Source organism: Lycium barbarum, chromosome 7 (genome assembly GCF_019175385.1).
Source record: "Lycium barbarum isolate Lr01 chromosome 7, ASM1917538v2, whole genome shotgun sequence".
Taxonomy (NCBI): domain Eukaryota; kingdom Viridiplantae; phylum Streptophyta; class Magnoliopsida; order Solanales; family Solanaceae; genus Lycium; species Lycium barbarum.
The window spans coordinates 703,244-723,660 of NC_083343.1; positions in this window are offsets into that span (position 1 = coordinate 703,244).

The window sequence follows — 20,417 nt, forward strand, 5'->3', positions numbered from 1 at the left end:
TGCTCATCTGCAGAAAGGACTTAAACATTAAAAATACACACCAAATTTTTATGTTATAACAAATCTCTACAAGATCAATCATCAATCCAACACCAGCAATAGCAATTAATAGCTGTTAATTTCATTAGGACATATTTGTTTTAGCCCATTTATGTATTTGGCCCAATCAGCCCATGTTTATATTTCACCCCCTCTGTCCTCATACAATGATCCTCTTTGTCTTTCTTTTACTCAATCCAAAAATGTTAGAAAGAGAAATTAGATCTAAGCTCTCAAGTTGGCTTATCTTAGTATCCTTAAAGTTAGATTGAAGATTGAGAAAGTCCGTCGGTATTGCCTTTTAACGAATGCGTTCACAATGTCGGTAATCTGTAAAAATCTATTATCTTTTGGCTCGAAAAATGATAACTTCAAAAGAGCTCTTTACTATGGAAAATTTCACGTCATTCTCTTCTACTCCAAAATCCATCACTAGCATGGCATGTTGCATACTTTGTGTCACTTTCAACGACGTATGCAATTTTTTTTTATTTTTTTTTTCAAAAGGTGTGGTGTTTAAGAAGCGACAAATATATTGACAACACTTCTGAACTAGTTTTTATTTCCAAAGAAATGTTAATAATGATAATATCATTAGAAATACAATTCAAAAAAAAAAAATGTTTTCCTCGTTAAAAGATGAAAAGGAATTTATTTTTCGTCCATAAAAAGGAACTATAATATAGTTGACATTTTACGGTTACGAAGTTAGAGGTCTATTTCTTTTCAACATCATCTTTATACTCACAAACGAGGCTAAAAATGTAATAAAACATACATGTCCAAGTTGAGGCTCTAAACCATGACCTAAATTAAGTTATTTTATATATACGTTTATTTTTACATTTTAGTCATATGTAGGAAGTGCTTCTCCAAAGGGATTTTGACGGTATTGTAATCTATACTATTATAAAAGCTGAAAACTCCAACAGAAAAATATTGGTTGATATTTTAATCCTTCATAAGCGCATTGTATATTGGATAAAATAATAATTACAATTAATCATTAAAACCTTTATCTTTTCTTGTATTGTTTATTGACCTTTTCTAATACAAAATTATTTTCTTGTAAAAGTGACATTAGGAAGTTAATGGATCTCCTTTCTAGGCTTTTGATTTAATTTCTCAAAATGCTAGTATCTTTATTTTGGTTTCCCCTCGGTGTTCGGTATTCGCATTGGACCCCGATTAAATTAAATTCGCGCCGCATAGGGTCCATTTGGGGGGAACCGCTCCTTGTCAAGGATTTTTTCATATCTAGGACTCAAACCCAAACCTCTAAGCAAGAGAGGAACAACCACATCCACTGCACCATATCCTTTGGTAGTAATTACAAGTAACTTTTATTTCTCCCATAGAGGCATTTTGTTTGCCACAAAAATTACTACCATCTTTGTTAAAATTAGTTCCTAAAAACATCATTATTCTTGTGCTCATTATTTAGCCTTTTCAATTAATAAAGAATTTCATTATTTTCTTTGCATGGTTCTAAGATTTATCTCTTTTAAGGAGACTACAACTATAAACTACAAACATGAAAACAGAAAGATTATAATAGTTTTATTTTATACATGAATTTCTATTTTATAACTCAGGCAAATAAAAAAGAAGTAGAAGCTCAAGTATTAGCTAAACTATGCAAATCCTTGGAGACATATCGATCTGAGTGGATCCAACGAACGACCTACCAAATGGCCTACCAAATAGTCTACCAAATGGCATATCTCCATATCTCCAAGACCCCCTCAAGGTTAAGAATAGTCAACAAAATTTGAAAATACTGAAATAAAATAGAGACATACAAAGCATAAAATAACATTTTCTTACCTGAATCAGAAAATGACTAAGAACATTGCCATTGTGTTCCAAAGCATCACAAGTGTGGGTCCAAACTGCTGCCCCCCAAGCATATTCATTTACTTTTTCTGTGTCCTTCATGGCGTACAGAAAATCCATCATCACACTGTGTCTCTCAAAAGAAGGGCATCTTACACAACCAATGAAATAGAGGTAATAAGCCCGAACATATCGCTCTATATCACTATCTGGTTCGGTGATTTTAGCAAACTTTTATACAACCAGTCAAAAGGTAAAAAACCTACAGTCAAGTTATTGTTCTCATCTAAGTATTCTGGTGGAGGAAGAGCTCCCAACAACTCCATACATTTTTTGGTGCTTTTGTCAGTTCTACCGACCACAGCTCTACCATTGACGGACAATCCCGTTATAAAGAAGATGTCGTGTAATCCTATATTCAGCTTTTGGTTATTTATTACAAAAGCATGTTCCTTCTTATAATCATAAGAAACTAACATCATTCCTACAAGTTTTTTCTTAGTAAAAACATCTTGTATGCAAGATGCCTATTTATATAAGCAACTATTATGAACACACTCCAAAACTCTCGGTTCAGGTATCCACTTTTTAAGTAATTTGACTCTACCAAGGGCATTATGCACCTGTAATAGAGTAGCAAGTAAGGCTTTAAAAACCTCAGTTTGAATATTTTCCTTAAAATCAATTGTTTAATTAAAGAAAACAACAAAATAGATTTTAACTTCTTAATAAGGATAACTGATGTGACTGGAAACTTACTTGCCCAAGCCTACCTACACCAAGTTTAACAGACACTAATCCTTGAATATCATCCATGGAGTCAATTGTGTGCAATATACGTATATATGTACACAACACAATAGGTACATATACACACTCATTTTTGCATAACCTAATGTATATAGACTAAGTTAGATATAGAATTTAGAACTCACTTACCCAATTCAATCCTACAATATTTAAGTTTTAAATCCATCATTACTTGGATAGTAACTTCCAACTACCTTCCTTAGCATAATTATTCGTTAGTTAAAAAAAAAGTTCTTAATAGGACAAGTTTTGACGGAACATTACTAAAACAGAGGTTATGATTTGATTTTTCCTTCTAATAGGGGAGAAGGGTAAAATTTTGATCTCAAACTTACAGCCTTCACTCTCTTCAAGGGTTGAGTGGAGGAAGTCTCCTCGGCCCGTTGTCCTTTTTCTTTCCCTTTGTTTCTTGAAGGAAACAGACCAGTCTCCATTGTGTGATAAAGCTTTTGGGCAGGTGGTGGCCACTTTTTGCAAATTGAGCATTTATATCTCCTCTTTCTGGATACAGATGCTTCCCCAGTATCTATAGTATGGCGTTGACACCTTTTTCGCAATCGATAATTTATTTTCATGAAAGCTAGCATCAATGCATTTACAAACGCTTTCTTGATCATTGATATTCGCCCATGAAAAAAACGCGTTTCATTGTAAGACCTTGGTTGAGTTGTGTTGTAGCATCCTCTGATAACCATATTTGTTGAAACCAACGGCAAAATCGTCGCCATTTTCTTAACAAGGATTATTCTTTGATTCTTCAACAAAAGATGGTAGTGGTGGGAGGGGGTGATGTTTTTGTCGTGGCATTTGAACATCCAACGGAGCTCTTAGCCACATTTATCCTTAGAATGGGTTTAGAACAATCACTAGCAATATCAAGAAGATACAGACGGACATGATAATCTATCTTTATGAATGCAAGAGTTATTTTTCCCCCTGCAGACGCAACACTAATCGTCATGTCGCTCGGCGAGTAATTCAGTGACCACTTTCAACGACGCTTTCAACCAACTGTTTATACGTAAATGACCTTGAATTTCAATTGGTACTTGTCATCTTTGTTCTTAAATGCGAAATCCAACAATAAGTCTCCACCCATTCACCAAAATACTCTCCCCTAGTACTATACAGTCCTCCATAACAACTAAACTAAACTAATAAAATAATAACTCGTCTATAATAACTTCAATCAAATAAATCTTGTACACTGAGGTTGATTATACACGAAATAGCTGGAAAACAATTAATTGTTTATTAAAAAGAATTTGTAGAGATCTGCAAAACCACAAAATAAAATCCTCACAAATGCATAGGAATAATGAATTTTACAACTTATCGGGTGCAAATATAGACGACGATAACTATTGCGATTAATGCACAAGCAATGGAACTCACAAATTGGTGACCAATTTCGACAATTTGAATGAAAATTATCGAAACAAAAACGAAGGAGCGGGACGAATAGAGGGAGCTGAGAGCGATGAATACAAGCAAGATGAAGGGGACAAGACTGAATTTGAACAATTTTACAATCTGGAACGAGCTAGAGGAAGGAAATTAATGGCGGCAGTCGTGAAAAAGAAGAAATAGTTAAGGCAGCTGGTTTTTTTCTATTTTGGGGAAATTATTAATAATTAGATTCAAACAATAATGTATATTTTTAAAACTTGGGGTTGGTTTGGAAGCTTAGATTAGTTATTAATTGTTTTTTATATATATATATTTTAAAATCGTTGGACGAAAATGTATTTTTAAAACTTGGGCCTTATTTTGATGCTCAGAGAACTTCCTTCTAATTAACTAGCACAAATCTTAATCGGAGCCCTGCTACCTAATAATTAAAACTTGAGGCCGAAATTCATAAAAACAAAAATTAGCTTTGAAAGATTCATAAAAGAATCGATGAAATTGTAAATATGGTTTGAAGCCAACAACCGACTTACATGAGAATCGATACAAAATTTCACTAACTGCCTAGTTACATTAATGAGCTCAATAAATGTAGTTAGCTTGAGTTTAACTAAGCCTAACAGAAAGGAGGTCTTATCACATAGGTAATTCAATGTATTTTGGGCCTCTCAGCAGGCCCAATGTTAGAATGGTCATTTGCACGATTTCCTTCAAAGGCACTTGTCTTTAATTTTTGTCCCTCAAATTAGTAGTCTTTAATATTTGGCATTTGCCTAATACTATGAGGTTTGGGGTTCGAACTCCAGCTCAATTAAAAAAAAATTGTAAGGCAGAGTTTCGTAGCACAGTTAGGCCTCAGTCAAAAACTCTACCTCAGGCAGTGTTTGCCGTGCGAATCCAAACCTCTGTCTTGTGAAATATCTTTTTTTTTTTTTACTGAGTTGGGATTCAAACCCAAAACCTCGGGATATTAGATGGAGGACAAAAATTAAAGACCGCCAATTTGAGGGGCAAAAATAAAAAACCAGTGCCTTTGAAGGTCAAACCGCACCCAAAAAAAAGATGTTAGAACTCAAGCTGAGCCCAACATGTCCAACACACTTCTAATAGTGTAGTGGCCCCCCTCTTCTGCAAGGATGGAGATTTTGAGATTGTGACATTATAAGATGGTCATCCGGCTGGTAATCCGGACATCACAACTACTATGCACGACCTTAGGAGCTTGTAGGCACATACTACGATATTTGACCCTGTTAGGGTATTGCCAAGGAAGCAGGGAAATAGGAAGAGTCAACAGATCAACTAGTAACACTACAATACAACTGGCCGTATTGGCTGTAGGTACCCTGTTTCCGGTGGCAGGGACGGACCCATGTTGTACGAAGGGGTGTCAAGCGATACTGCTTCGCAGGATTTTTTTTTTACTAAACATGTATGTGAATACTATGAATATGATATATTGGAAGAAATGACACTCCTTAACACTGGATGCTACTTGGCGTGTTGGTTCAGCGCCTGATTTTGTTCTTTGAGGTCGAAAGTTTGAACCTGAATCTAAACATATTTTTGGAAAATATAAGTTGTTGTTATGTAGTTTGAACCCAATAACTCTTCTAGCTTAAAATTAGACTAAACTCATGGGTCAAAACAATCTCTTGCTTTTAAACACATAATTAATATGTTTGACTTTTTTCTATAAATAGCGACAACGCTTATTAAAAATTTTGTGTACACCACTACTGGTGGGGTACGGGGTAGTTATTGTCTCGATCAGTGGCGGAGCTAGGATTTCCGCACAGGGGTTCAAAATATAAAAAAACAAACATACGAATAAGCCTAAGGGGGTTCAACATCTACTATATATGCATAAAAAATAATTTTAAGTTTATAAAAATAGTGTTTTTTTTCGCCGAGGGGGTTCGGATGAACACCCTCGGCATAGTGTGGCTCCGCCACTGGTCTCGACCCTATCTACCAGGGTCGGATCGGCTATCTCTGAGTGCGTTAACAAGGGCTGCATGCTTCTTCTAAAAATCGACGATCCCTTATATCTTGGTGGAGTAAGCCCGTTTGGATTGGCTTATAAGTTGCTTATAAGCTGTTTTCAGCTTTTTTGAGTGTTTGGCTGGCAGCTTAAAGTCATTTTGTGCTTAAAATAAGCTCAAAAAAATAATTGGGTCCATTTGACTTAGCTTATCTAAAGCAGCTTATAAGCCAAAAAAAAAAAGTTAGACTACCCCAACTTATTTTGTTTTAGCTTATAGCTTATAGGCATAAGACCATCCAAACAGGCTGTAAATCTCAGTATCAAGGACTAGTCTTCCTTCTTTGTCTACAGACAATTTTTTTTTTTTTGTATGTGAAGCGTTGCAAGTCTCAAATTGCTTGAAGATTTGTAAAACTAATGATTTTGTTATTTCTATTATATAAGCGTCCAAGAGGGACTAACACAGCTGTGAATGCTTGTACCAAAAGCTTTATAAATTGTACACGTAATGAATGCTTGTATCAAAAGCTGTATAAATTATACATTTTAACCAACTACTTCTTTATCCCACGTGGACATATGTCATAGTACTGAATATTTATTCTCTTCTCATGTATACACGTATGCACTTCAATTTTAATTCTCCGACACATTTATTTCCTCCGTGCACTTTTACTTGTTCACTTTTGACTTTTCACGTTCTTGCTGAGTATTTTTATTTTCTAATATATATAAGTGTCCAAGAGGGATGAACACCACAACGACAAATTATACAAAAAGTTGTCATAGTTGTACACTAAATTTGGACTTATTTCAATTGTACTTGGTTTTTTTTTTTTTTTCAGTTGTGGGTCTACTTCATTTAACAAGTACTACTAATTCCTCCGTCCCAAAAAGATCGTCTTCGTTTCCTTTTAGTCTGTCCCAAAAAAATTGGCACATTTCTATATTTAGAAACAATTTAACTTTATGAGAAGATTTACAACCACACAAATATCTAAGGCTTGTTTTTTACCCCACATTTCAAAAGTTTTCCTTTATTTCTTAAATTCTGTGCCAAGTTAAACTAAGGCAATCTTTTTGGGACGGAGGGGGTACTTGGTTTGCCACCTATTCTCTGTACACGTGTTTTCCACTTTTACGTTATCATGTTTCTTTATTTCTACACTTCATTTTAATACTCTATTATAGAAAGCACATAAAATTGTACTTTAAGCAGGGACTAACATGTGTACATTTCAGAAATTTAACATTAATTCTACCTCTTGTGTGTTTACTTTTTAAGTCCCCACGTGTCCGCGGTGTCTCAATTATCCTTTCATTTCTTTCATTTGGCATATAGTCCCTCTGTCTTAATTTAAGTGTCTGAGTTTGACTAGACACGGTGTCACGACCCAACCCCGTAGGCCGCGACTAGTGCCCGACATGGGCACCCGTACATACTCACTAATCAATTTACACTTGCGCTTACATATTATGAATCCCGTGCATACAAAATCATATACATATCATTTAAGTCGTTACTTATACCATAACATATAAATCGATCAAGTTACGTAGTGTAGGAGAAAACCGGACACAAACCAAATAGACATCACTGAACAAACACGACCCATGACCCACATACATGTCTACAGGCCTCTAATACATACAACAGAATCATATGACGGGACAGGGCCCCGGATCAAAGGAGCACTTCAAACAGCAGAATGTGTATCCTAAGCTGGCGGATCACCTCTATAGACGTCGGTACCTGCGGGCATGAAACGCAGCCCCCGAAGAAAGGGGGTCAGTACGGAAAATGTACCGAGTATGTAAGGCATGAAATACAGAACGGGGAGTCATAGCCAAAATGGAAACTCTACAGAACCAGTAAAACTGTGAAAAAGAATCATCAATACGTTTTCTTTGGTGTAACAAAGTAGTATGCCTCAAATCATGAATCATATACATATATATATACATACATATATATACAACGTGTCTCGGCCCTTTAGTGAGGGACTCGGTGAATAAGGTTAGACATATCAACATCACTTACCGTGTGTACATATAACGTGTCCCGACCCTTTTGTGAGGGACTCGGTAAATAGAATCATGTATAGCAATATCATGTATAGTGTATGCATATAACGTGTCCCGGCCCTTCATTAAGGGACTCGGTAGATAGAATCATGCATGACAGAATCATATACCACATATACATAACGTGTCCCGGCCCTCTATTGCGGGTCTCGGTGGATAAAGTCACCACGAGCCATCCTGGCCGCCATCCCCATATCATCATATCATCACATACATATACATATAACGTGTCCCGGCCCGCAAGTGAGAGGGACTCGGTGAATAATGCAGAGAAGTGCGCACGATAACATGTCCTGGCCCGGGCTCAGTGAAATCCAAACTGAGGCTTGCATGAACAGAATAATGCGAAACCATGTACACGTAAATCAAGACCCGAGATACAACATACTTATATACAAACATACTTATCGACATCTGAAGGTTCAGAGACAAGTTTCGGGTCAATCGGAATTAGTATACGAAAGTTACGAGCGTTTGAAGTACAGAACGCTCTACAAACGTTTCAGAAGCCATTCTTGGAAAATTAAAGTTGTAGTCAGGTCAAGTACCTTTTGGACATCGTTATGGATCAAACCAAATAGAACTCTTGGAATCATACATACGTATCAAAGTATGTCAAAGACTCGGTAGAATAATCGACGTGCTAGCATTTAATAATCAAACTTTAGTCATATCAATGTACCGACATCATATATCATATACGTATATAACAGATTCATACATGCATACTCATAGGATATCATACAGTGTGTCGCTACGGAACGTGCAGCCCGATCCACGGATATAACGTATTAGTGCCGAAATTGTATACTAAAGTTAAAGACATTAGTACTTACAAAATTATCTTAAGGTCATGAATTCTTATATTTAGCTTATTACTCAATTATGCCATAATCTTAACCATACTACGTATATTCGTATACATAGACCACTAGGGATCGTAGACAAACCCGGAACTTACTAAATAGAACCTTTGAAGTACGGGGCCTTCTAACAACATTTCGTAAGCCATATTTGGAAATTCAAGTAATAAACATATTAAGTAACTTTCCAATATCATTAGGGATCAGACCCAATGGAGACTTTAGAACCATGTGTACATATCGAATTATTTATCAAAGACTTAAGTCATATCGATTTGCTTTCGAACCACGTTCGTAAATATACCAACTAAATTCTTCGAACATCATCATATATATATATATATATATATACATATCAAACCATATGGAAGTCAAAGACGATGGCCATCCTAGTGGCTCTAAGAATAGAATTTTCTTTAGAGACATACATATACGTTATTTGTTCATTACAAAGATCATGCCGAAGGAAAGAAAGGTAAGCCTTACATACCTTGCCCGCTTCCTACGCAAATCCGAATTTAAGTCTTTGGCTCCACACGATCTACCACAACATTAATGTGCACCAAACATTAGGTACAAACGCTTAAGAATTCAATTCTAACCAACACCTTATTTCTACAGAAATTTCGGCAGCATTTCCCCTGTAAATGCGCCATCCCCGAGAATTCAACTCGGCCAAAAATACAACAACAAATCCGATAATTTAACTCGGCCAAAATATCAACAACAATACCAACGATTATTCCAATAATACCAACAGTCAATTTAAGACATATTCTAACATTAGTAGTCTTCCTTTCTACATAATTCATCAACGTTCAATTAACTACATATTTTCAAGCTAATTCCAACGCTCACATATTCATTACTAATTCAAGATCAACCAAACACAATTCATAAGCATTTCATACAATTCTACGAAATATTCAACAATCCCGCCAAAAACCATACTTCACCCGAAACTTCCAATCTTCGACACGAACATTCACAACACATTTCTATCTTCCAATTTCATCAACAACAACAATTTGCATCTTACAACTTCATTCCCATAATTACATAAACTATAATAAAATCACATACTTTCCGACAACAACTTAACAACAATTTTCTCATGCCAACTAGAACCATTAACCTTCCATTTACATCACAAGGCTACAACAACACAATTAACATACTAAATAATTTAATTCATGTTCTTCCTCCAACTTGATGCACACGACCATACACACATACCCACAACACACAAATTTCATACTTTCCATTTATTTCCACACGCTACAACATATATACAAGTCTTCCATAATATAGAAGAATAAAATTCTTACCTTTTCTTAAATATTCCACTTGCCACCAAAGTGATTTTCTTGCCAAAATAATTATACCACGTCGAAGAGGGCTTTGAGCTTAGTAGAAATACAAGAAAATTAGGATTTTTGGATCAAAGATTGAGGGGCAAATTTTTTTTTTTTTTCTTATGGCCGAAGCCTCGCCTTCTCTTTCTCCCTTTCTTTTGTTTCTTGAACTTTCTTGAACACTAATTAAATTATGGCCCCTTCCTTATTTAATACATGAATTTAATGAATTTCCATGGGCTCGGGCCATTATGGCCGGCCACCCCTACCATTTGGGCCTCTTTGTTTTTTTTTTTGAGCCCAATTACTTGTGGCTAATTTTTGTAATTCCCGAAGCTAGTTTCCAAAATTTCCAATTTTTCCCTCGGCCTTCCTCCATATTTCCGCATCAACACTTTTCATAAACAACATATATATATATATTAAATAAAATCAAAATATGGTCTCATCTTTTACAAGTCACAATTATTTCAATTTTTTCGAATGTGCAAAGTTACGGGATATAACACACGGAGTTTAAGAAATAAAGATAGACTTTTGAATCTTGTGATTCTAAATTAAAAATGTGTATAATATAATAACATATCCTTTGAATCTGTTGATTATAAACTTGACATGTAGGATATTTGAATTGTCAACTTACTAAAAATAAAAAGAGGCGGACATAACCAAAATAAGATAAATTTTAACAACAATTGAGAAATTAAGAGGGAAAATAAGAGGAAAAGAAACAAAATATGGAGACTCACTAAGGAGAATCGCGGTATCCTTTGCAAAATATACAAACCATAAAGACTAACTAAAGCGAGTAATACCTTTCTTCTTCACATTCTGGTGGTCTCTCAACCTTTATTCTACTTCTCCGGTCTTCACTCGCTCGATCTGATTTTTCTCTGGGCTGCTTGGTGGTTCATATAGTTGGTACTCCGAATTTGAGATTTTCTTTTAATTTTCCTATTTAAATTAGAGTTTGCTATTAATTTTGGTGAGTTTATTCTACAAATTTCTTTGTTAACTAGATCTAACACAGTGTCTCAATTGTCCTTTCATTTTCGTCATTTGGCATATACTCTCTCTGTCTCAATTTAAGTGTCTAAGTTTGACTAGACATAGAGTTTAAGAAATAAAGATAGACTTTTGAATCTTGTGATTCTAAATTAAAAATGTGTATAATATAATAAAATATTCTTTGAATCTTGTGATTATAAACTTGACATGTAGGATTATTGAATTGTCAACTTACTAAATATAAAAAGAGGCAGACATAACAAAAAATAGACAAATTTTAACAACAATTGAGAAATTAAGGGGGAAAATAAGAGGAAAAGAAACAAAATATGGAGACTCACTAAGGAGAATTGCGGTATCCTTTACAAAATACACAAACCATAAAGACTAACTAAAGTGAGTAACCAAATTAATCATGTTGGGCCCCGTGCATCGCACGGGCATAGTTTGCTAGTACATAATATACATACGTAATGCAAACCCTAAGTATCCAAAATCACAGGTGTTCTTCACCTATCAAAATTTTAATTATTCAAGGCTTAGTTTCTCCACTCCTCACATTTTACATGGTAAATAATTATCCGCACTCGTAGTTTACATTAAACTAATTAAAACAAAATATTTGTTTTCATATATATTCTCGCTTTAATTTATACTGTATTTGTTAGGAATAAATTGTTTGATTTTGTGTAAGAATCGATTGTGGATAATTTATGTTATTTACACATCCTCGTGTGAGCACACGACCGTCATGGCACACACTCTAACACACACAGTCTCTCTCTAGAGAAGATGGTGAGCTTTTCTCAGAGAAGAGCCAAGAAGCTAAAAATGAGTGGGGAATGTGATCGAATGAATGATGTCCTTTTAACCTTAGCTAGAGGTTTTTGCATTCAAACACGAGGAATGGAAAAACATTGGCAGGGTACGCTTTCCCCGTTTATAGATTTTACGCAAGGTGAATTCGAATTAATCGAGCAACTAGTAAATATTGAATACTGGTTGGTTAAATAAAAAAGACACAAAACTAAAAGATTTAAAATCCAACATGACAATCGAAACATTGACACATGACACGTTGACAACTCCAAATAAAATCAGTCATAAGTGGAGTTAGTATTTTTGAGTTTATAAGTTCTAGATTCTAAAAAAATTATAACTTATTGAATTTTAAATAAATTATTTATACATATCAAATAGATTTTTTCAGCACAAATACACAATTTAGATCAAAACTATAGGAATTTACCGAATTCAAAAGTGGAACTGTAGCTTTGCTCCTAACTGCAATATAAATGAGGGCAATTCGCACAATTGCCCCTATTTTGGGGTGGTCTTTAATTTTTGCCCTTCAAATTGCTGGTCTTTAATTTTTGTCCTTTGCCTAAAAAAGTGACTGAAAATACCTCGAGATCGAACCTCATTTTAGTAAAAAAAAAAATCGCAAAGCAAAAGTTTTGCAAAATTTATGCCTTATAAGGTTGAACTTAGTTATGCATTAAGGCAAAAGTTAAGGCATAACTTCAGTAGTTCTAAGTTATGTCTTAAGGTATAACTTTTGCCTTCTAAGACATAACTCAGAACTACATAATTTAGTGCCTCTTTCGCCTTAAGGCATAACTAAGTTTTGCCTTATAAGGCATAATTTTCCTTAAGTCATAACTAAATTATGCTTTATAAGACAGAATTTTCGCAAAATCTTGCCTTGTGAATTTTTTTCTTGAGCTGAGATTCGAACCCAAAATTTAAGAATATTTCAATCATTTTTATAGGCGAAGTGCAAAAATTATTGACCAGCAATTTGAGGAGCAAAAATTGAAGCCTAGCGCATTTGAAGGACAATCCGCAAGAAAAGAATGTACAAATGAACCAGTCTAGCAAAATAGTTTACAATAACACACTATCTTATAAATCTAGGACACAACAAGGGGCCAGAATTAGGTGGACATTAAAGAGGCTTAATTAAGTTATTTTGGTCGAAAAATTATATAGGACAAATAAGATCAAAGTTTTTCCATATATGTAAGTTTTAATAATAAAAAATTAATTCCCTTGACCCGTATAATAGCTGGTGAAGCACGTGACATTGGACCCACCCTGCTCTATATCATGAGAACAAATATGGGATCCATTTGGCCACTTTGTACAAGAGGACAAATGGATAATAAAACAAAAGAGCGATAAATAACTACTCCTCCGTATCATAATAAGTGTCACCTTAGCCAATTTTTTTTATCTCATAATAAGTGTCATCTTAAAAAATCAATACATAAATTGGCTACTGTTTTTCAGTTCTACCCTTGGACAATAAAGTAACATCTAAATGATTATTGAAAAAGATGTATAATAACTTGGTATTGTTGAATTTCCAATGTCAAAAAGTTTACTTTTTGTGCATGCTTTAATCAAGAGGTAAAAATAACTTGTTTTTATTATATAGAGGTAAATTGAAAAACTTCATATTGCATTATTAGTTTCCTAATATGCGTGTTTTTGGTTAACGTGATATTTGTTATAGGATGGAAGGAGTATATATAAACAAATGAAATGAAAAAGAAGAAAGTAAAAAGAAGAAAGAAGAAAAAGAAGTAATAAATGAAGAAATATCATTTTCTGCTTGGCAATTGTTGTTTGTTGGACACTCAAAAAGTCTTTCTGGCTTTTCCATAACTTTCTTGAGAGGGTAGAATTTTATTTTTTATTTTTTTAGGGTAGAATTATCTTCTTCTTTTCTTCCTCTAGGTAGAATTATCTACAGATAATAATATTTCTCCTAAGATTACGCATAGCATGAGGTCATCTTATTTTTTCAAGACATCTTTTTCTTATTTTTATCACAAAAAGCATGTAATATTCTTGATCCTGAATCACAGTTCTGAGTTTTGAAAATATACCTCAAGTAAAGAGTGTTTTACCTAACGTATTAGGATTTTGCAAGTGAAATAGATTCTCATAACTGTTACTCTTACTAAACTATAAGCTAAGTATTAGTAGTTGTTATTTAATTAATTTCGAGTTGAGCCACAACTATTCTTTATTTTCTTACAAAAAATAATTCGGTCGAGTTTTGAAATAAGACTTTTTATTTTTATACGGAGTATTTCTTATTTAAATGAGCGCTACAAAAATCAAATTTGAATTAAATGGATCAACGCTCCCTAATAACATACGGTTAAATAAAAAAAATTAATTGGTAGGTCACATGATCTACTCATAGCCTGTCTTGTGCCTATGATATCTCTTTACTCAATACTATATGCTTTACACTTAGTCATGACCTGGATAATTCATTAATACTCCCTCCGTTTCAATTTATATGAACTCATTTGACTGGACTGGACATTTAAGAAAGAAGGAAAACTTTTGAAACTTGTGGCTCAAAATAAGCCTTGAAAATTTGTGTGGTTGTAAATCATTCATAAAGTGAATTTGTTTCCAAATTAGGAAAGAGGTCATTCATTTTGGCACGAATTAAAAAGGAAATATGTTCAAACAAATTAAAACAGAGGGAGTACTTAAGTTGTTGCAACTTGCAACTGTATTTTGTAATATACTCCCGATGTTCTGTCCTCCTTTCCTTTTAAGTCTGTTTCAGAAAAATTATCTTTTTACTATATTTAAAAATAATTTAACGTTATGAGATGATTTACAGTCATACAAATATCGAAGGCTTGTTTTGGACCACACATTTCAAAAGTCTTTCTTTATTTCTTAAACTTTGTGCTAAGTTAAAAGAGGACAATCTTTTTGGAACAGAGGGAGGAGTATTTTTCCGTCAATAGCCGGTTCTGGTACAGTGGTAAGTTCTTTTCTTCTTTTTTAATTTTTTTAATTTTTTTTTATCCTTAACCATATCTTTCAAGTTTGATCTTGGTTACCTCCCGATGTGAGACTTCTTGACAGGAATACAAATTTATTCGAATCTCAATGCAGATACTGGACATCAAATGAAAAACTATAAAAGAAATATACATCCCCTAAATCACATTCGCCTAAATATATGAATTTTACTGGATATTAATGCAATTTATTATATAATTAAGTGGTTTAATAAAATAAAAATATTCATTAATTAATCACATATAGTTGTGTGTATTTGTATTCATTGATTTAGTGTAAATGGGGGGAAGTTTGTACTGTTCTGATTTGTATTCTTGAGGGTCGTTTGGTTAATTACATACGAAAGAATAATAACAAGTAATAATATTTAACTTGTAATATAAAACTTTTGTGTTATGAATTAGAAATAATATATTTCTGATAACTAAAAAATATGTTTGATTCATTATATTAAAAACTCTGCATATAATGCAACAAAAAAAAAATCGTATCACTTCAATTATTGCAACGAGGCCTAAATATTTTCATGATATAGCTTTTCTTGCTTTTGCTGGAACTTTTATACCTTTTAAAGTAGATGTTTTGGAAGTTTTTGTTAAAAGTTCGACTAAAAGTACTATCATCTCTTAAGAATGAGTAAATAACCATTCATCTTACTTTCATAATAGTTATTTTATCTACACATTCTCTGTAAACTTTTCTTCTTTAAATGTGAGACCCATGATAGAAGGTGGGCACACAAGAGTGGGTTAAAGAGAAGGATGGATAGGATTTTAGGTGGACAAGCTTTTGAAGAAAGCGTCTACATGATATTTTATGCAAATTTCATATGAAAAATGCGAGAGAGTAAAATGAAAGAGTTTTATAGAGCACAACACCCATCCATATAGTACACCTGCTTTTGGACTCAATGATGATATAACCGGGGGATAAATTGATGAAGTCAGTTAGATCAAAGTGGACAATATGTGCAATTAATTTGAGCTGCAATATAGATTATATTTGTTACACTAAAAATTGTGATGGAATGATAAGTATATCATCATTCTTAAGCAGAAATTTCGAATTCAGCGACTGAGAATGAATGAGGAATTTTCCGGCGTGAATTTAGACATGTATATATTTTATTTTCTTCCTTCAGCTTTATGACTGTATCTCGTTGGAGTGGGTGCCAATTCGACCGGCCCAACCTGTTAATTGATAAGAACAAAATAGTAAAACATTATTGAAAGAGTGAAACTCAACATGCCTAATAAAATAGTAGTACTAGTAAAAGTATTGTTGTTTCGGGTCTATCATCAATCATTCTCCTTTGACAACTATCTCTGGCTTTACTGAAACTCATTTTTTCCTGGATACCATGCAAATCGATTCTTTTAAAGGGAGTATTTTCAATTTTCAATATTAATATGTTACCAATAAAGTTACGCTGAACTAATATCGAATTTATGTGTTTTTTTCCCCGTCTCATGTTAGGAGTCATATTTGCCAAATAGTACATAAATAAGATGTTATTTTATGTACGTTGATTATTTTTATTTTATCTGTGATGGCTACTGTCCTTTGCAAACTGCAGCTTAGTCGTTTTTTTTATTTTCATTTTCATATCGCTTTGAATTTCTTGGCTTTATTTGATCTCTTTTTATGCTTTCTATTGAGCCGAGAGTCTTTCAAAAACAGTCGTCCTACCCTGATAGGAGTAAGATTTGTGTACACTCTACCCTTCGCAGACCCCACGATGTGGGATTTCACTGGGTTGTTGTAACGATCAACAATATGAATTGAAGAAAAAAAGTTCACGTCCTTTTAATAACAAGACCTTCGACTAATTTCATTTAATCCTCATTAATTGTTCAACATATGCATATCTTTGAAAAATTCCATAGTCAATTTATATAACCATCCATGTCTATCATTTGAAAATGCTATAAATGTACACGCTTTTGGTTTCAAGAAACTTCTTTAATTCAATTTTACATTAGGAAAGGGAAATATTTTTAATTAAAATTCTTGATATCCAAAATTGAAGTGGTGCTTCCGTTATTCAATGCTTGATAATGACAAAACTGGAAACCAATGCAGGGAAAAGTAAAGGGATCATGCAATTCCTTTGCCCTCATGCAACAACTTATACATAAAATAAAATTGATCCAAAAAGTCTTTTCAAATAGTGAATGTCAACTAATCCTTTAAATGTAATTTATAACTTTTTTTTAGGTAATAAATGTCGGATATTGAGTTTGGGTTGTAAGTCGCTCCACGTGGACTGACTTGACCAGTTGATAAAATTAAAGATAAAGAAAATATTTTCAAAATAAAACTACTACACATGGTTAATAGTTCCGGGGTTATTATTCAGTTTTGGTGAGCGTTAACTTCTCTTTTACAACATCTCATAACGCTAACTCGCTTCTTCCTCTTCAATAACCATAGAAGGATAAAAGACACTTAGTTCGTGAATTTCTGACTTTATTCCCAAGATGTTCAAAGTAAACTTAAGAATAAATTTATTTATTGAGATTTTATTGTTATAGTAGAGTTTTGTTTATGATCTACCCGATTTAATTCTTACAATAAACCTTCTAAATCTTTAGGTGCAAAGAATCATAATTGATGGAGTTTATAATAACTTTGGCATGAGGGCAGAGGAATTGTTTTTACCACAACACTAGAATTTTTTCTTATGCTAAGAGATTCCATTGTCCATATATAATACTAATAAAAAAATTGTTTTTAATCTGTTTATGCAGTACAATTTTTTGGCGAAAAAAATTCACTCGAACCCCTTAGCCATCTCTTTAGCTCCGCGACTGCTCTACACATCCAAAGACATCTAGTTCATCACTAGGGCGATTAGTGGGTCCGGAACCAAAATACCCCTAAAAAAATTATTTTGAACCAAAATACCCCAATAAAAAAAAAGTTACAAAATTACCTTTAGTGCAGTAAAATACTGCGCTAAAGCACTTAACCGTAACGGACCCGTTAAGTGCTTTAGCGCATTATTTTACTGTGCTATAGAAATTTTTCTCTCACCTATAGCGTAGTAAAATACTGCGCTATAGTAGTCCACATTAAAACCCGTCGGGTTCCACCACTGGTCCCTCCAGTGGCCAAAAAAAAAAAATTGAAAACGCCATTGGAGGCGAAACCGAAGTGGTCCCCACATCCAAAGACGTCATTTTCTATTAAATTTCGTCCGGAAAGTTTAGATTCTCGGTATATTCAAGTGAAGGAGAAAGATTCTAAGTTCGAATTTTGGGAAAAAGCGGCATACAACTCGATTAAAATAACTCTACAAAAAGTCTTCGATTAAGGTTTTCTACTATGAACTTTTGTTATTATTTTGTTATATACATTATATTCTAAGCATGCTTAACATTTAATCCTTGCTATTTTCCAAAAAAAAAAAAAAATGTTCTTGTTCGACTGGGCAGTGGCTTTTGCCACTGTTTCGTTTTTTTTTTTTTTTAATTCATTATTTGTTAAATATTTATGAATTGTTAATTTATTAAATTATGAATTGTTAATTTGTTATATGTTTATGAGTTGTTAATTTGTTAATTATTCATGAATTGTTAATGAATTATTATTTTGTTAATTGATTATTTGTTAAATATTGATTATGAATTTATTAGTTGTTAAATATTGTTTATGAATTGAAAGAAGTTGATTGGTAATGAATTATTATGTTGTTAACACTTTGTTTGGATGATTGTTATGTATTGTTTCATAATATATCGTATTGTGTTATATTGTATAGGACCAAATCAGTGGTTATATAAAATACGACCTTTCGTCGTTACATAACAATAAAATTAAAGTAACAATCAAAGCAAACATTGTATTTAAACTAACAACATAATAGAATACAATAGGTAACAACCATCCAAACAAGTTGTAAATGATTATGAATTGTTAATCTATATTATTTTAAAAGCATGAATATATATGTTAAATAAAAAAAGATTATCTAAAAAGGAATAGTTAAAGTTCTTCTTTTCATAAATACATAAGTTAACGAAAAAATGTAAAATTTGTAGGAACATATGTGGTCGACGAATATACTCTTTTAGTCTAATTTTATCGTAGTTGTGTTGGCTAGTTGGTCAACTAAAAATATATCACATATTCAAAATAGAGTACTAAGCAAATATTACTGCTGAATTTCGATTTCCAAACTAATTAACTTAACAAGTCTTTGCTATCACATAATTCAAAAGTAATTAACTTAAAAGTCTTTGCCATCACATATGTGTCCTTACTATCACATATTAAATTTACTGCATATCCCATGTTAATTATTCACAAGATATAATACTACATAATTCACATATTCCCTACAAATTATTAATTAGTTAATATAATTTATCTTTCATTTCAAGAATAATGACTAATTAGTTTGTATAGACCGGACTCTTTCATGGATTCGAATGTTCCCCCTGGGCCCGATGTTCCCCCAGGGCCCGATGCTCACCCGGGACCCGATGATCACCCCGGGCTCGCTGTTCACCCGGGGCCAGCTGATAGATCAGTATTGTCTTTGCAAGACAATCATAGGTCAGAGTGATTATGGGCCGGTACTATAGGGATATCTACAAGGCTCCGTCCCCGTAGGCTGCAGAGAAAGTGGACTCTTTTACGCGAGCACCCCCCACACCCTCGCGTCTTGGAGATATTGTTTCGGGGCGGCATCTACCATTGTGTGTCCGTTGGTCGGGTACAGCATGATTGGGTGCTCATCACGGCCATGGTTGAGCGGTGGGGCCAGAGACACATACCTTCCATCTTCGCACTGGTGAGACCACGATTACATTTCAGGATGTGGAGGTCCTCTTTAGATTGCGGTTAAATGGAGAGCCACTATACACTCGGTACGAGCCTCCTCCCGGTCAGACGTGGGCGACAGAGTTGACTAGGCCCACCCACTTCGTGCCTGATGCCGAGGACCAGATTTCGGGACAGAGTCGGGTTAAGATTAGTGCACTCTGCACTTATTTGGAGGGTTTGCATCCTGTTGTGGACGGCACCCCGCAGGACGATGTTGATCGTCATGCCCGTTTGTACCTGCTTATTATATTAGGGGGCATCTTGTTCCCGAACTCATCGGGTGCCTTTGTCAGTTTACGTTATTTGGTTTTCTTGGAGCATCTGGACCGCTTGGGAGACTACAGCTGGGCGGTG